This window comes from Triticum aestivum, chromosome 2A, assembly GCF_018294505.1.
Source record: "Triticum aestivum cultivar Chinese Spring chromosome 2A, IWGSC CS RefSeq v2.1, whole genome shotgun sequence".
NCBI classification, from domain to species: domain Eukaryota; kingdom Viridiplantae; phylum Streptophyta; class Magnoliopsida; order Poales; family Poaceae; genus Triticum; species Triticum aestivum.
This window is the reverse complement of record NC_057797.1, coordinates 35,440,376-35,462,779: the sequence shown is the minus strand read 5'-3', so window position 1 is coordinate 35,462,779 and position 22,404 is coordinate 35,440,376. Positions and strand designations below refer to the sequence as shown.

The window sequence follows — 22,404 nt, the reverse complement described above, 5'->3', positions numbered from 1 at the left end:
CCGAAAAGGGGGAGATTGTTATGGCATATCTCTCTCAAGGTAGTTTTGGTGATTGATGACAACATGTTTGCGGGCTAATCTTGTGCTTTGAATAATTCACAGATTCTCCCCTGGCACGAGACGCCTTCTTCCCCTCGGAGTGTATTTCAAGACGGTGTAGCTCTTTCGTTTCTTTCTCGGTGGACTAGTTGTGTAGAGGGCACCGTACTATCAAGAGGGGGTCCGCTGGGGTTTTGCATGGGTGGAATCATCACGTACACATCAGCTTCTCACCCTCCGAGCATTTCCTTTCCATTGAAGAGATCTCTCCTCTCTTCCTTGTCCTGTCTGGGTCTAAGCGGTAGTACCGCGCACCTAGCGGTAGTACCGCTAAGGAGCCAAGTGGCAGTACCGCTCCGCAGCAGTAGTACCGCCCTTGGCTCCACAGCAGTAGTACCGCTGGGGGCCTGGCACCTCCGCCTTGTCCTCAGCAAATTTAAGAGATCCCTTCTCTCTCTCTTTCGCGCCCCAGTGGTAGTACCGCACTGCCTGCGGTACTACGGCCGAAGGGTCACAAGCGGAAGTACCGCTCCACAGCGGTACTACCGCCCTTGACCACACTGTCGTAGTACCGCTGGGTAGTCTGGCTCCTACCGCCTCGATTCGAGAGGTCTTTTTCTCATGTCGGGTTTTGCGGCACTAGTCACGGTTGTAGTGGCGGTAGTACCATTCTAGGAGCGGTAGTACTGCCCTACCACCGCGGTAGTACCGCATTTGGGTCCATTCCCTACTAAGTCTCCTCAGCGCGGCAGTACCGTCGCCTGGCGGTAGTACTGCCCCCTCTCAGTGGTAGTACCGCCCTGTGCGGGGCTGGTTGGTGGGGGGCAACGGGATTGTTACCCCCACTATAAAAGGGAGTCCCCTTCCTCCTTCTCACCTACCTCTTTCTCCCCCAAGCTCCATTTATTGCTCAAGCTCCATTAAATACTCCAAGCTTCATTTTGCCCGATCTATCTCCCTAGCCAATCAAACTTGTTGATTTGCTCGGTAGTGGTTGAGAAGGCTCCGATCTACACTTCCACCAAGGGATTTTCGATTCCCCCACTCATCCCTAGCGGATCTTGTTACTCTTGGGTGTTTGAGCACCCTAGACGGTTGAGGTCACCTCGGAGCCATATTCCATTGTGGTGAAGCTTCGTGGTCTTGTTGGGAGCCTCCGATTAACTTGTGGAGATTGCCCCAACCTTGTTTGTAAAGGTTCGATCGCCGCCTTCAAGGGCACCAATAGTGGAATCACGGCATCTTGCATTGTGTGAGGGCGTGAGGAGAATACGGTGGCCCTAGTGGCTTCTTGGGGAGCATTGTGCCTCCACACCGCTCCAACGGAGACGTACTTCCCCTCAAAAGGAAGGAACTTCGGTAACACATCCTCATCTTCACCGGATCCACTCTTGGTTATCTCTTACCTTTACTTGTGCAAGCTCTTTAGTGTTTCTACCCTTGCTTGCTTGTATGCGTGTTGTTATTGCATCATATAGGTTGCTCACCTAGTTGCACATCTAGACAACCTACTTTGATGCAAAGTTTAATTTGGTAAAGAAAAGCTAAAAATTGGTAGTTGCCTATTCACCCCCCCCCCCCTCTAGTCAACCATATCGATCCTTTCAACACTAATGGCGCACCAACACATGGTGCGCCACTGCTATATAGTAGTGGTGTGGTGCGCCATTAATGTCCATATTAGCTATAACCCTTTTCCTAGTAGTGTAGAAATGATGCTAGACACTTGCTACAGGAACAACAGCATGCGCTTCAACTGTTGCTCCCGTTCTCTCGTGCTCAACAAACGTACACGGAGGTGTGCTATAACAACTCAATGGGACTGCTCTCAAGTGGCAGTTTTTTCGCCCTTAACCGGAACATGTGTTTTTTATGTAAACACTCGGAACTGGGCGTTGGTGAAAATCTTTGGGGAAAAGCCAATGAAAATCTCTATGATGGTCCATAATGCCCCATCCCCTATGGATTATGCCAAAAACACATGGTGTATGACCACTTTTTTGAAGATGGTTATGAAAAGAACATTTAAATCTGTTGCTAAGGATGGGGCTATTTGTGTGTATGGGGGGGGGGGGGTTCCAACTCACGGCGGACATAGTCCAAGCCGTCTTTTGGACCGGACTGAGCAGCGTGGCGGTCATGTTTTCAGGGACTGGACCAACAATGGTGTAGCTTGGGCCGGACCGAGAGGATCAGCCAAGAGACAAGGGCAGAGCACGCACTAGAGCTCTAGCGGCGGCTGCTCATCGGGGATGCAACGCTAGAGGAAGCCTAGCTCATCGGCGAGATGTCCAGAAGATTCAGAAGAACCAAAGGGAGCTAGAGGAACCAAGAAGATCAGCAAAGGGAGCTCATCGGCAATGAATTTGGCATGACCGTAGGTTGACGAAGCTGAAAGGGACGTTAGTCGATGCGGCAATGTAGGACCTCCCACGTCAATTTCTTTGGCTGAGACGACGAATTTGAGTGGGGCGCGTCCAATGGACATTGTTTTCGGGGCCAGAGAGTCTAGTGGCCACGCGGACAATAGCCCCGCGGTGGAGGACGCACACAACAACAGTTTCTTGCGCCCCATTTGGGCCGCCACACCCCCACCACGCCGCCGGCATGCCACGCCACGCCGCCACCCGCCGATCGACAAGCTGCAAATAAAAAGCAAGATGGGTTGTTCTTCGGCCTGCCCGTTCGGACCAGCCTTTAACCGGACCGGACCGAAGTTTTTCGGTCTAGTTTTTAGGGACCGGGCCGATCTTTTATAGATTGAGCAGGCCACAGGCCGGACCGGCGGACCAGACCATTTCGCCCACCCTGAGTTGTAACAAGCCTTCAATGAATACGCTTCATCATTCTATTCCTCGCCATCATTGGCTTGGTACAGGGTCAAACACAACCATACTTCAGTGGTCCGTACTCGCAGTTGCAGTTGCTGAAAAATTGGAGAGGTCGTGCTCGTTACCTGGGCCGCCCATCGCCGGCTAGGTGCTGCTAGCTGCCTGTGCATGGGCCTTGGGTCATGGTCGCAGCAATGGCGATGGGTTGTCTTTAGCAGCTTGGCGCTGCCACACCCTGCGACCGGCTGCCCGCTGGCGCTCCGTGGCTTGTTGTGCGTTCACTGTTAAATTGGGACCCTGCAGGGGATGATGGTGCATGGATTTGAGTCTGCGAACTAGGAGTAGCTAGGTGTGAATCATGCAATTGTGGGCATGTGGCCTTTGCTGGTCTGGTCCGCTAGTGGACTAGGCTTATGTATAGAAATAATTTTCTGTTCTTGGGCTGGGCGGGCCACTCCTCTGTTTTGCCCTCATGTGGCTCCGCCCCAGAGGCAAGTATCAAGGCAGTAGTGATACATCCGTTTGAGCTTCAACTAATTCCGAATGGATGAAATATTTATTAACTATTTAGATAAGTTGAAAGATTTATATTTGCATGGATTTTCTATCTTATACTAATTTTTTACATACTGAACTACAAGTGATGGACCGAAAATTGAAATTAGTTGCATATTCAAAGAAGTTGTAAATAGCAGCGGTAATCAGCATTTACGTGATTATGAGCACAAATTGTTGGACAAAACGGTAACAACATAACATTAATGAAACGTAAGATAAGATTCTGATGTGAAATATAGTATTGATGACTAAAGTAAATCCTAAATCTACAGGAGGTCCTCAGAAACATGTCGTGGAAAAAGTTTTATATTTGATGCATCTTGAAGTCAGGAATGCTGGTTGTTGTACCATCGGCTCCATTTCTAAAACTGGTTGCTTGTACATGTGGCCCAAACAAAAATGATTATCATGGGCCAAAATTCCATTAGCAGGTTGAGAAGGATTCTCCTTGTTACCATAACCAGTGTGCGAATTAGGCCAATTCGAATACATAATGGGTGTGTCAGAAGAGCCCATTTTAGCCAAAATTCCGTTTTGTTACAAAGAACAATGAGAGGGCTAATGATACATATAGCAATGGCAGACTTGTGAGCAATTGTTGCTACCACCATGTACAAACCTAGTGCAAAAGCTGTTGTGAAGCATGTGATGGATGTTGACCCAAAATACAAGGCTACGACTAGGTAAATTCTGCAACTGTGTGGGTTCAAAATATAGTATCCGGAATACATGAGACCAACCATAGACATGGCAGACAAGATGAAGGAGAATGTGCTAGCTAGTATGAATGCATCAAAGGCATACCTCCCGGCAAGTATTAGTGTGCCTCCGTTAGTGCATTCATCAGCTTTGTAAACTCCAGGAAGGGCGAATGTAGCACCAAATGTCACAGATGCAATTAGAACTGCACCAATACATAGTGTTTGTGTTGATTCTGTTAAACAACATTGCTATGGTGTCAAGGTGGTTCGGTCAGCCCAACTCAAGGTGGTTCGGTGAGCCAACCGCATAGGCTAGATAGACTAGATAAATATTCTCTGTAACAATATTCTCTCTCTAGTTTATCCCTTGTACTACAAATAGCTTATCCCTTGTATCTCAAGTTTCTATCCCAACAACTTGTACGCTATCAGGGAGTCGCGCCCATGCCTTTATAACACGCAGCCGTCGCCCTAAACCGGGCACGACGTTTCCCACATGGTAATCAGATCCTGACTCTTCCATCGCATCTAGGTTTTTCTCCTCCACCGAAACCTCCTACCATGGCCTCCTCCAGCTCCTCCAACCCTACCCTCTCTGGCCAAGTCACCGAGCGTCTCACACACACCAACTACATCATATGGTGTACCCAGATCACAACACAACTCCGCGGTGTTGGTTTCTTCGGGTACGTGGACGGGAGCATAGTGGAACCAGCCAAGGTTGTCGTCTCCAAGGACAAGGATGGCAAGGAGGAGACCACCCCGAATCCTCTACATCAACTTTGGATCAAGGAAGACCAGCAGGTACTGGGTTATCTTCTGAATAATCTGTCCAAAGAAGTACTCGTACAGGTGACCGCGATCACCCACGCGCATGAGTTGTGGATGGTGCTGGCGAGGATGTTCTCGTCAACCTCGATGTCCCACGTCAACAACATCCACGCCGCTCTCACAAACACGCAGAAGGGGACACAATCGGTGGCCACGTACTTTGCGCACATGCGCTCCCTCATCGACGAACTTGCAGCGACAGAGCGGCCATTGAAGGAGGACGAGTTGATTTCCTACATCCTCAATGGCCTCGACATGGACTACCAGCCGCTAGTCTCTGCCCTTGACGCCCGCACCATCCCGGTCACCCTTGATGAATTCTTTGCTCAGATGAGTAACTTTGATCAAAGGGTGGCTTTGTTCCAAGGGGCAGGGACCGGAGGTGGCTTCAAGTCTTCGGCGAACATCGCCACCCGCGGCCGTGGCGGTGGCGGCTCTAGCTACCATGGACCTCCTCGTCAGAAGGGCAAGAGCTCTGGCGGGGGCAACAGCAGCGGCCAGAATGGCGGCAACATGCGCGGCGGCGGCCGGCCCTCCTCCAACAACAATAGGGCCGGCGCAACAGCTCCTCCAACAGCAACAGATCACGCCCGAACGCTGTTCGGTGCCAAATCCGTGGCAAGCTGGGACACTCAGCTAAAGATTGCTGGTACCGGTTTGAGGATGATAATGATGCATCGTCCCAGGATGAAAAAGTGGCCGGGGCAGCAGAAGCCTCATATGGTGTTGACACGAACTGGTACGTCGACATCGGAGCCACTAACCACATCACCGGTGAGCTGGAAAAGGTGACCATGCGCGAGAAGTATCGCGGCCAAGATCATATCCACACTGCTAGTGGAGAAGGTATGAAGATTGGTCACATTGGTCATTCTGTTATTAAAACCCCTCATAGAAAAATTCATCTCAGAAAATTTTTACATGTTCCTAGTGCTTCCAAGAGCCTTCTTTCCGTTCATCGCATTGCCGTTGATAATCATGTCTTTCTTGAATTTCACCCCTTCTTCTTTTTGATCAAGGATCAGGCCACAAGGAGGGTGCTATATCGAGGTAGATGTGTTCGCGGGCTTTACCCATTGATTCCGGAGATTCGAAGATTCAATAAACAAGTTTTTAGTGCACATTCCTGCCAGAGAGCTAAAAGTCATCAGTTGCCTTATCCTATTTCTACAAGTATTTCTACCAAGCCTTTGCAACTTAGTTTTTCTGATGTGTGGGGACCTGCTCCCTCCTCTGTTGGTAGACATACATACTATGTGAGTTTCATTGACGACTATAGTAAATTTACCTGGATCTATCTTCTTAAGAAAAGATCAGATGTATGCCAAGTTTTTCTCAATTTCCAAGCTTCGGTTGAAAGGAAATTCGACACAAAAATCATAGCCCTCCAATCTGATTGGGGTGGCGAATACGAGAAACTAAACTCCTTTTTTCAAAAACTTGGCATCTCTCACCATGTGTCGTGTCCCCATGCCCATCAACAAAATGGGTCTGCTGAATGCAAAAACAGACACATTGTCGAAGTTGGCTTTGCCCTTCTTGTTGGCGCCTCCATGCCCTTAAAATTTTGGGACGAAGCCTTTCTCACAGCTGTCCATATCATTAATATGCTACCTAGTCGTGTTATCAACAATGAAACTCCCACTGAAAGGCTTCTCCACACCAAACCAGACTACACTTCTCTCCGTGTGTTTGGATGCGCCTGTTGGCCCAATCTTCGCCCTTACAATGATCGAAAACTCAGTTTTAGATCCAAACAATGTGTGTTCATTGGTTATAGTGCCCAACACAAAGGCGTCAAGTGTCTTGATGTTTCAACCGGACGCGTCTATATCTCACGGGATGTCGTTTTTGATGAAACTAAGTTTCCCTTTGCCACCCTTCATCCTAATGTCGGTGCCCTACTTCGTCAAGAAATTCTTCTCTTACCATCTAGTCTCACCGGTCTTGATCAAGGGAGAAATAACTGTAATGATCATATGATGACTAATTCTCATAACCGTGCACTTGAGCTTTGTGATGATGCAGATGGCAATGGAGCAGAAAATGGCAAAGGAATCACAGAAAATGGTGAAGAAATCACCCCAAACTGTTCACATTTTATGTGTCACATAGCGGGGAACAGATCCTCCTCGTGATCGGAGCTCCAGTAGCGTGGCACCATATCAGCTCCGGGATCCGTGTCGCAGCAGGGCGCCAGCGCGCCGGATCCCGTGTCGCCCGCCAGGCGCGGCGACAGTGACCCAGCGACGGCCACGTGACTCGCCTCAACTAGGCCAGAAGCGGCGTCCGGCCCGCGCCAATCATTGGAGGCCACGCGGCAGGAGCCCCCGGCCCGCTGGCCCGCGGGCGGACCCCGCCACTACATGCGCCGCCAGCAGCTGGGCGCACGATCCGGCACGGACTCGCCCCAGCCCACGATAGGCGTGCGATCCGAGGCGGATCCGGTCAGGCCCGTGTCCTCCGCGCGGCCTGGATCTTCTGCGCCTTCCGTCACAGCTCCAGCATCACCCGTCGCCACAGAAAATCCCGCTGACAGAACTGCTGGCGCGGCTGGTGCGTCGGAAGTGAGTAATCCAACCCGTCAATTACAAACAAATAACTAAGTTTGGTTTAGCATGTACCACGGGAGAACCCAGTACGCTTGATGAAGCTCTCAGGGATACATGCTGGAAAAAGGCCATGGAAGAGGAATGCATGGCACTTCAGAAAAATAAGACGTGGCATCTTGTGTCTCCACGGCGAGGTAAAAATTTGATTGATTGTAAGTGGGTTTATAGGATCAAAAGAAAGTCCAATGGAACCATAGATCGCTACAAAGCCAGACTTGTTGCAAAAGGCTTTAAACAACGGTATGGCATAGACTATGAAGACACCTTTAGTCCAGTGGTTAAAGCTGCTACTACTCGTCTTGTACTGTCTATTGCTGTTTCCAGGGGATGGAGTCTCAGACAATTAGATGTGCAGAACGCGTTCCTTCATGATGTTCTGGAAGAGGAAGTATACATGAAACAGCCTCCTGGTTTTGAGAACAAGGATAAACCCTTTCATGTGTGTAAGCTTGACAAAGCTCTATATGGACTGAAGCAGGCTCCCAGGGCGTGGTACTCTCGTCTCAGTCAGAAACTACAAGCACTTGGTTTCGTTCCTTTAAAATCTGATACATCTTTATTCATCTACAATAAGTCCAAAACATCCATTTTTGTTCTTATTTATGTCGTACAAGTTATAATAGTTGTTTATCCATTGGTACTGTTGTAGAGAGATTTGCAGTGCAAATTGTATTTGTTGTAGTGTCTGCAAGGATGTACCTAAAATACCCCATAAAGTACAATCAGAAATCAGGGCCATATAACACATTTTCAGGGTGTACCATAAATTTGGTTCAATGGCCCTACAGTTCAAAAGGCTAATTACGAAAAATATTTTTTTTCTGTTAGAAAAACATTGTCCATAGTTCTTTGGAAACAAGAAAACCCATTACAGTAGTCCACAATATTTGCTATTCAATAATTGCATTACAGTAAATAATCTAACTGTTTCAACATGTTCTGTGAAAGTTACTGGGAGTAATGAATAAATAGGCCACTCACTTTATATTTTAATACCAATATTAACTAGGAGTAGTAACTGAGGGTTATGCTGCAAATGGGGCCTTTGATCATTTGAGGTTATCCTGCACGGGCATCCCGGAATTGTAGCATGTGGAAGATAAGAGACACACTGAAGGCTTTTTTTAGGAGAACTATGGAAGATTCATTCCATGTGTCTGCTCGTACTATTGTTTCTGAGCATGGAAATGCCAAAGATTAGGCGTGGAAGTTTCTCCAACGGATTATTTTTTCAACCAAAACATAGGTTCTCGAGATGGAGTTATATAATAATGGGCAATAAGAATATTGATGAAATGATTTCACTGGGACGGAACTATATTGCAACGCAGGCTGCCTAGCAGATGAACTTGTATTGCATTACCGTGGCTTGGTTACATACCGTTCGCAACACTTGGGTCACTACATACTGCATTGTTCAGTAATTGTGACAAGGCCAGACAAATATGTAGTACTCCTACTTTCCAACTAGCACAACATACAAGAACGTCTAGTAATAAGCCATTTCCTCTTATCTATTATGAAGTTTGAGGCCGCCTGTCATTTTTTTTTTTTGGAAAAGGAGGCGTGCCCCCGGCCTCTGCATCTGAACGATGCATGCAGCCATATTATTAAAAGTCTCGGAAAACAAATAGTATCCAAAGTATTACAGCTCACAAAAGGAGCAGGATGACAAAGCAATAAAAGACCTCAAGATTACAACCGATGATGATAACAGGACTAGAGACCTAAACTCCTATCCTATTAAGCGACCGCCATCCAAATCGATTGAATATAACCCATGCTACCATCTCCCATTGGTTGCACCCAGTAACCAGCGGCTCCCTGGATTCCATAGGAGTGAGTAAGGACCACGTACGGATCCATGCAGTAGCTCTGAAGATAACCTGCAAGAAGTTTAACAATTGTTGCCTGTTAAAGATCATATCGTTCCTGCAGTTCCATATAGCCCACAAAAAAGCACATATTCCAACTTGAATATGAGTCGCAGTATTGCGATCCACCCCATCTAACCATGTCCCGAACAACGATTCAATGTTAATTGGAGGGGCAATGTTGAAAGCTATATGAATAGTGCGCCATAAAAGTTTAGCCAAAGGACAATCGATGAAAAGGTGTTGTATTGTTTCATTATTATCACAAAAACAACATCGTGAGCTGCCTACCCAATGTCGTTTTAACATATTGTTTTTGGTGAGAATCACTTGTTTATGTACGAACCACATGAAAATTTTGATACGCAAGGGGACCTTAACTTTCCAGATATGAATGGATCTCGGGAGGAGGCCAGAGTTAATTAGGTGCAAATAAAATGATTTGACCGTGAATGAGCCATTCTTGGTCATTGTCTAATGTAATGAATCCGATTGGTCGGTTAATTGTACATCCATCACTCTCCGTACCAGATTATCCATGAATTCCATCTCTCCCCAATTGAAGATCGCTTAAACTGAATATTTAGAGGTACCGATTGTAATATCGTGCCAAGTAATCTTCCTTACGTTGGACAATATTATATAGACTTGGATATTGAACGGCTAAGGGCGTCTCCCCTAGCCATGTATCCTCCCAAAATCGTGTTGACATCCCATTGCCAATAGTGAATTTGGTTCTACGAAAGAATAGGTCTTTAATTCTTATTAGACCCTTCCAGAAATTTTGGACTGTAGATATTTGTTAACTTGTGCTAGAGTTTTGGACTGTAGATATTTGTTTCGTAAAATTTGTGCCCACATCCCGTCGTTCTCTACCGAAAGCCTAAAAAGTCATTTGCTTAAAAGACATTTATTCCTGATCTCCAGGTTCTCAATGCGGAGACCCCCTGATCCTTAGTGTCGGAGTAATTGGACATGGATACCCCGAAGGCGGCGAGACAATAAATCAAGACATCGGGGCTAGCAAAGCCCCTCAGTCCGACTGCCCGGCCGCTCCTGCCGGCTCCCCGTCCGACTGCTCTGCCCGGCCGGCTGCCGACTGCCAGCTGCCGACTGCACCAACCAACCGGCTGCCGACTGCAGCCCGACTCGACAACGACGAGACACCAACGAGACAGATATATCCGAGCAGTATTCATGTATCATCTCAGCCATCATGTATAGTGTCACTTGTCCCCTGGCACTATTTATGAAGTGACCCAGGGGACAAGAATGACACCCACCATGCCTAGCCCATGCCACTACCTAGCTTACATCCTAAGCTATCTCACACTATAAAAGGAGGCACACATCCATCCACCCAGGGGATGGACTCTCACGCACACACACATACACACACAAGCAACTAGCTAGCAAGCTAGCTAGCTATCCATCCATCCATCCACATGAGCACACATGCTCACGGCCATGAGCATGGCCGGCCACTAGCATGCCTCATATAGGCATATACAAAGCCAGATGCCTATGGCACTAAGCTCAGATACAGCTCCAGGAGCACTCTGTACCAGATATAGCAGATATACTCACACGTGCAGGAGTAGGGGCATTATCTCTCCAGAGAGCCTCGAACCTAGGTAAACTAGTGCGTGCTACTCGCATATCCGCTCCCGGTCCTATCAGCAGCAGTCTTACCCACACACTAAGCCCTTGTGGCATCTGTCGACTCGCAAGCCCCCCGTGAGAATACCACGACAGTTGGCGCCCACCGTGGGGCGGTACTATGCTACCGCGCTGCTGCTGGTTTCGCAGTCCGGGCGGGACCATCTTCGTCATCTCCGCCGTGACGTCGCCGTCGTCTCTCCGGTAGCGCTCGGGGGCTCGACATCGACACGCTCCCGGAGCGGCCGCGATGGGCGGCGCGTCTTTGCTGCCGGCGTCGCCATCTTCATCATCACCGCGACGTCGCCACCTCTCCAGCGCCGGTCGAGGGCTCGACGTCAGCACGCCCTCGACGCATCCGTGAGGGGCGGTGCGTCTTCGTCATCATCACCGTTGCGACGCCGGACATCCGTCCGCGCAGGCACCGCGTGTGCGGTGCCTCGCTTCGGTCGGCCGCGTCGGTGCGCGCGCCGCGCCATGTCGCTCACGCTTGTTCCCCTCCGCGTTGTGCCTTGCTCCGGCCGAAGCGCGCGTTTGCCACTCCATATCTCATATATGTTAGCTAGCTAGATGCTGGTCAATAGTGGTCAAGCCATTAGCCACACCACTACACATACTACCCCGTACATGCCCTAGACAATGGCCATGTGATGCATGTACACCCACCGTACGCTCCTCGCCGCACACGTCGTCACCGCTCATGTCCCTACGAGTCGACGTGCTCGTGTCCTCTGCCGGGTCCGTTGCTGCCTTCGCCAGCAGCGCTGCTGCGCGCCTGTCTTCCACCCGCGCCGCCGCGCCTTGCACGCCCGCAGGCCTCTGCACTCATCACCAACCACGCGCCCAGCCCCGTGCTGCTGCCTGCGGCAGCGCTCCACCGCTCGCGGCCGTCGTCGGCTCCCTGCGCTGGCACTGCTCCTCGCCGCCGCGCCCGCGCCTGCCTGCTGCTTCGCCCGTCTCCGCACCAGCGCCGGCCCTGGTCCTCCGCCTCCCGCGCTGCTATGCCAGGTTTCGGAGCCACTGGCCGGCTGCTCCCCTCCGCCTCGCGGTCGCCTTCGCCTGCGCCCGGCCCTCGCCTCCGCTCCGGCCGGCTCCTGCGCTCGCCGGCTTCCCGCAACCCGGCTGGCCGGCTCCCGTGCGTCGGCTTCCCCGGCATCCCGGACTCCTCCGTCCGTGTCGCCCTTGGCCGACTGCTGCTCCGCACCTGCATCGCGCCATGCACCCGGACGGCCGGCTCCGCCCCGTACCCGGCTTCCCCCTGCTGCCGGCTGCTGCGCTCCAGGTCCAGCCACCTGTGCGGCCGAAGTGCCCAGAACAGAGAAAGAAAGAAAGAAGAAAGGCGGCTGAGACAAAGAAAAAGGGGCCATCTGCCCGATGGCTGGCTGAGAAAAAAAAACGCGTGGACTGCCCGAGATCTGGCTAAAAAGTCAAGGGCCGACTGCCCACACCCGGCTGGTCAAGCTGGATATAAAAAAAAGAGAGAGGAGAGAGAGAGAGGAGTCGGCTGGGAGAAAGAGAAGAAAAGAAATATTCGTCTGGATGACCCGTCCGCCTGCTTCGCCACTCGGACGGTCAGACGCGACCCGTGCTGCCGGCTGTGCCAAGCCGGCTGGACAGCCTCCTGCTCCGACGACACACCCAGCGGGTGCGCTGACGCGTCCCCGCGAAGAAATAGAAGACAAAGTAGTTGCCGGTAGATCCAGCCCGACTGCTCAGCAGTCGGCCCGAATCTCGGGGGCTACACCCAGCGGGTGCGCTGACGCGCCCCCGCGAAGAAAGAGAAGACAAAGTAGTTGCCGGGAGATCCGGCCCGACTGCTCAGCAGTCGGCCCAGATCTCGGGGGCTACACCCAGCGGGTGCGCTGACGCGCCCCCGCGAAGAAGAAAATGAAGTAGTTGCCGGAAGATCCGGCCCGACTGCTCAGCAGTCGACCCGAATCTCGGGGGGCTACATCCAGCAGGTGCGCTGACTCGCCCCCGCGAAGATTGCAGACAAGAGAAGAATTTTGTCCGGCTGTCAGCAGCCAGCAGAAAAAAAAGGGCGCTGCAAGACGCCTCGCCGCCTGGCCGGTCGAGCCTGACCGGCCGGGACCCCCCTTCGAGCACTCGGAGGCTCGAAGGCTTCACCCGGCGGGTGCGCCGACGCGCTCCGCGAGCGCCGAGTCGCGCCGGCTGTCTTCGACGACCGCGACTACACGAAAATCAATGTGAGCTCCTCACCCGCATATTTTTTGCACCACGCAAGCATGGATAACTACGAGCGATGCTCGGGGACTGTCTCCGCATTTTATTACAGTAGCATCACTGTTCACCCCGGCGCCAACCAGAGTTGGCCCGGGGGCTGGCCGCTTGGCCTGAGACGTTAGTTTCCGCAGACGGCTTAGTACCATGCGCGGTACCAAAGGCCCACTCTTAGTCACAGACCGCAGAGTGGCTATCCGACTAGCAAGAGTGAACGCTGGAGGCCACCCACGCGAAAAACGCCCTGGAAGAAAAACGTTCGGGCGACTCGACCGTTTCCTTTACAAGTATCTACTCGGTTGAATCTGCTCCCAGACTCTGAGTACTGTACACTCCACTTCGCGGCCCACTCTCAGCCACAGACTGCAAAGCGGCTGTCCGGCAAGCAAGAGCACAAGCCAAAAAGTGGAGGGAACATGAAAAAGATTGAAGGGGGCTCGGACGGAACCGAGTCGGCACCCTCCGCATAAAACTTGCAATGCTAAAAGCAAACATATGATATATCTGTGTGGACTAACTTTTTCTTTTTCATGATCATTTCCATGAACACTCGCCAAAAAAACCTCCGCCCAACTTTGCCAAGTTGCCCGGGGGCTTGGGGGCTACTGTCGAAGGCGGCGAGACAATAAATCAAGACATCGGGGCTAGCAAAGCCCCTCAGTCCGACTACCCGGCCGCTCCTGCCGGCTCCCCGTCCGACTGCTCTGCCCGGCCGGCTGCCGACTGCCGGCTGCCGACTACGCCAACCAGTCGGCTGCCGACTGCACCAACCAGCCGACTGCCAACTGCAACCCGACTCGACATCGACGAGACACCGACGAAACGGATGTACCCGAGCACTATTCATGTGTCATCTCAGCCATCATGTATAGTGTCACTTGTCCCCTGGCACTATTTATGAAGTGACCCAGGGGACAAGGATGACACCCACCATGCCTAGCCCATGCCACTACCTAGCTTACATCCTAAGCTACCTCACACTATAAAAGGAGGCACACATCCATCCATCCAGGGGATGGACTCTCGCACACACACACACACACAAGCAACTAGCTAGCAAGCTAGCTAGCTATCCATCCATCCATCCACATGAGCACACATGCTCACGGCCATGAGCATGGCCGGCCACTAGCATGCCTCATATAGGCATTTACAAAGCCAGATGCCTATGGCACTGAGCTCAGATACAGCTCCAGGAGCACTCTGTACCAGATATACCAGATATACTCAGACATGCAGGAGTAGGGGCATTATCTCTCCAGAGAGCCTCGAACCTGGGTAAACTAGCGCGTGCTACTCGCATACCCGCTCCCGGTCCTATCAGCAGCAGTCTTACCCACACACTAAACCCTTGTGGCATCTGTCGACTCGCAAGCCCCTCGTGAGAATACCACGACACTTAGGTCGACATAATATATCCCAGCGAGCTAAGCGGTATTTCTTCTTGGCCTCATCAGACTGCTAGAAGAATCAAGATCGGAAGAAGTCTAGTCTCCTTCGTACCCCTTTAGGTACCTCAAAAAAGGAGAGCAGAAACATCGGCATACTTGTCAGGACAGAGTTAATGAGTACTAGTCGACCACCGTAGGACATTAACTTGCCTTTCCAACAACTTAGCTTCTTTTCAATTCGATCCTCGATGCACTTCCACTCCTTAATGGATAATTTCCGATGATGAATAGGTCTGCCCAAATAGCTAAAAGGCATTGACCCTAGTTCACAACCGAACAAATTTTTGTAAGTATCTTGCTCATCTTTGGCCCTACCAAAGCAAAATAACTCACTTTTGTTAAAGTTTATTTTTAGACCCGATAATTGCTCGAAGAGACATAAAACCAATTTCATATTCCGAGCTTTTGCAACATCATGCTCCATGAATATAATAGTGCCGTCTGCGTATTGTAGAATCGATACTCCACCATCCACCAGATGGGGAACTAAACCATCTACTAGGCCATTCTCCTTAGCCCTGTGAATAAGCACGGTCAACATATCTGCCACTATATTAAACAAGAGCGGAGACATCGAATCCCCTTGCCTCAACCCTTTGTGCGTATGAAAATAGTGGCCTATATCATCGTTAACCTTAATACCGACACTATCTTTTTGGACAAGAGAATCCACTTGGCTCCTCCAAGCTTCAGAAAAACTTTTCATGCGCATAGCTTGCTGAAGAAACGTCCATTTCACTTTATCATAAGCCTTTTCGAAATCCACTTTAAAGATAACCCCATCTAGTTTCTTTGAATGGAGTTCGTGGATCGTTTCATGTAGAACCACTACCCCTTCTAGGATGTGTCTACCAGGCATGAAGGCCGTGTGACTCTCTTGAACCACAGATTGGGCGATCTGCGTCAGCCGATTTGTCCCCACCTTCGTGAATATCTTGAAACTCATGTTTAAGAGACATATCGGCCTAAGCTGCTCGATATGAATCGCCCCTCCTTTCTTTGGTAATAGAGTAACCGTACCAAAGTTTATATGGAATAGTTCTAGATGCCCATTAAACAAATCGTGGAACATAGGCATCAGGTCATCTTTAATGATATGCCAACATTTCTTATAAAACTCTGCAGGAAACCCGTCTGGTCCCGGTGCTTTATTCGGTTTCATTTGTGTTACGGCATCCAGAACTTCCTTTTCAGTGAAAGGCGCAGTTAGGAACTCATTCTGTTCTGTCATGAGCTGAGGAATATCTCCAGTGTCAGACTCATTCATGGACACCGTGCTCTCTGCCGGTGGCCCGAATAATTGTTTATAGTAATTGGAGATATATAGTTTAAGGTTTTCATGTCCTACAATGGTTCCTTCATCATGCTCGAGCTGAATTATTTTCTTCGTTCTATGTTTGCCATTTGCAATCATATGAAAGAATTGTGTATTATCGTCTCCATGAACAACCATGAGAGTCTTAGCCCGCAATGCCCATTTGAGTTCCTCTTCTCTCATAAGGACTCGTAGGCTTTGCTCCGCTTCAGATTTCATGGCCTGTTCATTTACGTCTAGCAGTGTACCCTCTGCTTTAATGTCCAGGGAATCAATTAATTGAAGGAGCCTTTCTTTCTCCTTTTTGTAAGTGCCACTCTCGTTCCTTGCCCAACCCCTAAGAAATTTTCTTAGATGACGGATCCTGTTCTGCCATATTTCCATGCTTGTTTGTCCAGCAATAGGCTTTGACCATTCACGTGCAATGATGGCCAAAAAGTTTTCCTTTTCAAACCAGCTTAGTTCGAAAGAGAACAAATTCTTATTACCCGTATGTGTTGCCTCTCCCGAGTCCACGAATAACGGTGTGTGGTCTGAGACTGCCCTCTGCATCGCATGAACCGACACCAATGGGTATTTCTGTTCCCATTCAATACTAGCCAGAACCCGATCCAACTTCTCATAAGTCGGAATAGGTAGCGAATTAGCCCAAGTGTATTGTCTTCCAGTAAGCTCAATCTCCCTCAAATTGAGGCTTTCGATGATCATATTAAACATAAGGGACCATCGCCCATCGAAGTTATCGTTGTTCTTCTCATCTCGCCTCCGTATAATATTAAAATCTCCACCAACTAAGATGGGAAGATTTTCATCTCCACATATCCTGACTAAGTCAGCTAGGAAATCTGGTTTGAGTTCGGATTGGGCTGCTCCATACACCGCAACAAGCGACCAACGGAAGCCATCTAACTCTGATCTCACCCGAAACTTAACCGCAAAATCTCCCCTGACCACATTTAGCACCTCAAGTGTTTCACATCTAACCCCTAGTAATATCCCACCGGATCTTTCTCTAGAGGGTAGACAGTGCCAATCAAAATCAATTCCACCAGACAGAGTTCCGAGGAATTGTGAGGTAAAATTATCTCTACCGGCTTCGAGTAGTGCAATAAAATCGAGCTGCTGTTCTACCGATGTATCTGCAAGGAACCTTCTTTTAGCCAAGTCAGCAAGACCTCTGCTATTCCAAAAGATTCCTCTCATAGATCGTCGTGGAATTTCTTTTTAAGTTTAATCCTAGTACTCCTCCGAACAGCCGAAGTCGGATAAATCTTCCTTCTCCAGGACCATTTGAGTTTACCCTCTATATTTAACGCATCTACGTCAACAGGGTGACTGGGGATACAATCTGCCGCCAGCATAAGCTCTCACTGTCCTCAGTGTCCGAACCTAGTAGGTCCCCATCGACCTCCGAGGGTGGCATTAGATTATCACATAAATTTTGTATAGCCGAAATTCCTAATTGATTCACTTCATCATTATTCATTGGTTTAACCGCCGCCAAATTTCGAATAATATCAGAGGCCCGTTCTGCTTCTAAGTCTAAAAGTTCATTAATCGATTTCGCAATTTCTTTTGCGTTCGATCCCAAAGAAACTCCTATGTTGTTGGCTTTATCTAAAATATCATGCTCTAAAAAATGTAAAATGGAAGAACTCTTATTTACCGACATACCTGTAGTTGCCTCGACATCTCGAAGTTTGGCCGCTCTCATGGCACGCCCCAACTGCAGGTTGTCCGCGTCTGGTTGATCTTGGATCCGGTCACCGACACGCCTGCCAGCCGTCACCGGATCTTTGATCCCACCAAAAGCGATAATCTCGTCCATAGTCCTCTCCCGAGCAGGAACTCCTGTAGTGGCACGCACACCCATCGAGGTTGGTGTAGAGATGCACGCGGGAGGAGCACCACCGTTCAGCACCGGCGAAGGAAGAGGTTGCGGAGCCTCCTGCTCAGCTGCCCTCATGTGGCCGTCGACGCAAACTGGAGTCACCGTGGTTGGGGTGAAGGCCTCCTGCCCGCGTCCCTGACCCAACCCGGTACCCTGCCCATAGTTCTTCGGCGAGATTGGGGCCTCTCCCAACCCGGTTCCTTGCCCATGGTCTTTCGACGAGGCGCTTTGTGCATTGACCAAAAGGGCGCCCCGGCCTCCCAGATCCTGAACTCGCCCGCTAGAGCAGCTAGGAACCGATGCAGCTGGCAGCACCTTTCCCGACTGCGCCAACGGGGTGGCATCACGACGAGGAGATGTTGCGGGAGATATGATATCCTCCGGCCGGCCCCTCCCACCGGATTCAATCGGTTGCAATGTCACCACGGCAGCCTCCAACAGCAACGGCAATTGTGACTCCATCGGATCATCCGCCTCTACCCTCATGCTCCACAAGCGACTAGGAGCCGAATGAGCATCAAAAGAGCCAAAACGCAAAGTATTCATCGGTGTTCCAGCTATCGACGGCCCCTTAGCCGCCTTATCGGATTTATGAGGCTGCGGAGTGTGTTTCTTGGCCGAGCCCCTAGATGTGTCGTCAGATTCCTTGTTATGGTTATCCGGTGCTCGATCTCCATCAGATGTATCCATGTCCTGATGCTCGTCAGTCCCATCATCTACTGGTGTGTCCTCAATCTCAAGTTCTAGCCTATATGTAATTCCCTCATGAGTCCATGGAACCGTATCGGGTAACAAGTCAATACTGATGACACTGACCATCAACCTCGCCACACCATTAGCACGCGTGAAGGGCATATCAACCTTCTCCGTCTTACCAATCAGAGACCCCAAACTCCAAGTGACGAGAAAATGATTTAACGGCTTAGGTGGCGCGCCCGAGAAGCGGACCCAAGCCTTTTCCAAAGGTACTCCCTGTGGTTCGTTTTGTTTCCACTCGTCAAACTCAAGAATAATGTTAGTGCTAGGAACCCTGCACATGCCAAACTTAAGAATACGAAGTTGATCCTCCTTAGTTGGAAAATCTACCTTGTATATCTGGTTCTCCAGCCTAACAAGGTTCCACTGGAAATTTCCCGGTGCCAACTCACGTAGGAGCTGAATAATCTGGGCCTCTGTCATCACCCCATTAGTCACCTTAACAACTCCTGGATAAGAGCCCTCAATAGCCTGAAACGACGGTGTTACTTCCGGAGACTCGAAAAACATTAGCTCTTTGCAACAAACTCCGTATATGGTGACTACTGGTTTGGGTCCAGACAACAAAGGACATTCACCGATTTCATGTTTAGCCTTCTGACAGTAATTGCATAACTCCGTAGTGCAATCCGCCACGAAGTGTCCTGGCTCACCACATCTGTAACAAGTCAATTTCTTCTTCTTGATTGCCCATTTGGATATCTTTTCACCCTCGGCCTTGTCAGTACCCCTGTCAGAACCACCATCTTTTGCATTGACATGCCCCGATCCGGCATCTGGCACCTTCACCGCCGCGAAGGCCCGAGCCGCGTCCTTGGCTGCTGCTGGTAACACTGCGGGCGTAGCAGCCGCTGCCTCAACAGTGGTGTCGCGAGCAGGATCGGCCTGCGGTGCAGTAGGGGGTCGTGGCGGTGGCGGGCGTCGTAATTACTTGTTCATTTCTCATGAAGAACAACCCCTGTCAGAACCACCATCTTTTGCATTGACATGCCCCGATCCGGCATCTGGCACCTTCACCGCCGCGAAGGACCGAACCGCGTCCTTGGCGGCTGCTGGTAACACTGCAGGCGTAGCAGCCGCTGCCTCAACAGTGGTGTCGCGAGCAGGATCGGCCTGCGGTGGAGTAGGGGGTCGTGGTGGTGGCGGACGACGAGGCCGCCTGTCATGGTTTGGGATTTTTGTTCATCACTTCAGAATTTTTTTGTTCATCACTTCGTAATTACTTGTTCATTTCTCATGAAGAACAAGCGTGATATGAAGTTTGAGGCCGCTTGTCATGGTTTGGGAACTTTTTGCATGAAATTAACTAACTTTGATTTGTTAGAACCTACCGAGCTTTAACTTTGGGTTCAGACGCTGAACATATAGATTCCATACAAGTATAAAACGGATGATGATGGATTCATCTTCAGCGCACCCCATAGCAAATACCACAAACATGGTGGTGTGTGCGTCTTTCTTTTTGTTCTTTTTTACCCTTTTCCATAGCTGCACTCGCTATCCCTTATCTGATCTGGTCATTGGGTAAAGAAGCAACTATGACTCTCATTTGCATCCTGAGTCCCTACAGGTGATCCTAGGCGAAGCATCTTGTCATCTCATTCAGAGAGCATACAAGGAGAGTAGCACGCACTTGAGCATGGTTTCGCAATGTTGTAGGTAGATAGCTGTGTTCAACTCCCTGGACCAACCTAGCACACTATTTCACCACAGAAGGGGTATTTTGTTATGCTCCTATATCTTACTCATTATATGTAGGCATATAGCCACTTCTCAACAAGAGTGGCATTGTGGCAAGTAGGTGACGGGTGAAATGTGGGAGACGAGCTTAGTATTTAATTACTCCATGCCCTAAGTGGCTATTGTAGCTAGCTACATGTATGGGACGACGAAATAACTTTGGTGAACCCAACTTTGTCATGCAGAAGGACAACCATATAGCTAGGATACTCATGCGCGACTCCTATGGTCAACCAATCGGCACAACAAGAACCAGCAGCATGTTGAAGATACAAACAGGCCGGCTATAAAATTTCCACGTATACTTTACATGAGAGTTTATTCCAGTTTCAAGCATGTAAGACACTGTGAACCTCATTTAGTTTTTGTGACACCTTGAAACACAGTTTTAACACAGCAATTCAGCAATCACAAGTTGGGCCTTTATTTGTACGCCCGTCAAAGTTATTTCCATGCCATCAAACACTGGGATGTTTTTCCATAAACATTCCTGGTTGCAAATGCTTTGGGTATCGATCAGATGAATGGTAAAATAGTTTGCCCCTCCATAAATGATACTCCCTCCATTCCATAATGTAGTGCTTCCTCTATCCCTGTACTTCAACTTTGACCGTAAATTTAACTACCAAGACCGATTGCAGCAGGAGCGAAAATTATATCCACCGGTAGAAAAAGGGCATGTAGTCCCGGTTCGTAAGGGCCTTTTGTCCCGGTTCTGGAACCGGGACTAAAGGGTCGGTACTAATACATCCCCCCTTTAGTCCCGGTTCAAACCAGAACTGGGACAGATGGGCATCCACGTGGCCGCTGCCGGCGGCCCAGGCAGGGGGGCTTTTGGTCCCGGTTGATGACATAAACCGGGACCAAAAGGCTTCCACGCGTCAGCAGCTGGCTGGAGCTGAGGTTTTTCATTTTTTTTTTAAAAGTGGCTGTTTTAGGGGTTTAGGGGGTTATTTTTAGATTGTTATTAGCTAGCTAATAGAGAGAAGTGTCCTCTCTTATATCTTCATCCTTGGTTTACCAATGCTAGCTACTGCTATGTTCATTTCACCCGCAGATATATAATAACTCATGCATGCTCGCATCATACATCATCATATATAATAACAAGTCCTACTAATCAAGCATCATCATACAACTTCTACTCGTTATTAATAATAAGTCATACGATCATCATCCTCATAGTCATCGAACCCAACCCTACATAATTGTTCTTAGCACATGATCATCAGTATCAGGTAGGACCTAAACACACTTAAGGTAAAATAACATAAAACAATATAGACCCTGACTCTCCATTATGAAGAATGGAGATCATCCTGTCTCCAATTCTTGCGCCTCGCTTCCTTTTGCTTCCAAGAAGCTCCTTACGACTGTCCATACATTTTTTTCCATCCTTTGATTTTCATGTTTCCACTTCTTTTAGAAATCTCGTATGGACAGTTGAGATTCGTAGGATGACCTGGATATATGTTCAAAACACGAAGGCTACCGCCATTCTGATACATCAAATGAGGCACACAATCCTCTGGGATTCTCTGTTGAAAAACATAGTAATAACTTCGTAGTTAGCAATGATGTACTAGTTTTAGAAGTATGCAAAAAGATGCACGGATGTCGTAATAGTAAAAAATCTTACCAGGGTATCTCCATAGTAGTTACCGTAGTTCAACACGTGCACTAGTGGCACGTATTGACCATAATGTTGAGGAGTTCGATTGTAGATATTGTAATTCTCAAGATCATTACAAAATCCAACCAGATGAGTTTTCTCCTTGTAAGTTAACTCAGAGCCATCGGTGTAGTAAGTTCCATCTACCATCTTCTGCATATTCTTTGATACTTCAAAATAAGTTGTCAATGGAAATAAGCTGTCAACTATTTTGAAATGAACAATATAAATTA

At 49.2% G+C, this 22,404-nt stretch overlaps 1 pseudogene; it reads left to right on the top strand.

Moving 5' to 3' along the window:
• Positions 1-5,166: 5,166 nt before the first annotated feature.
• Positions 5,167-5,306, top strand: LOC123038465 (uncharacterized; annotated as a pseudogene).
• The last annotated feature ends 17,098 nt before the right edge of the window (positions 5,307-22,404 follow it).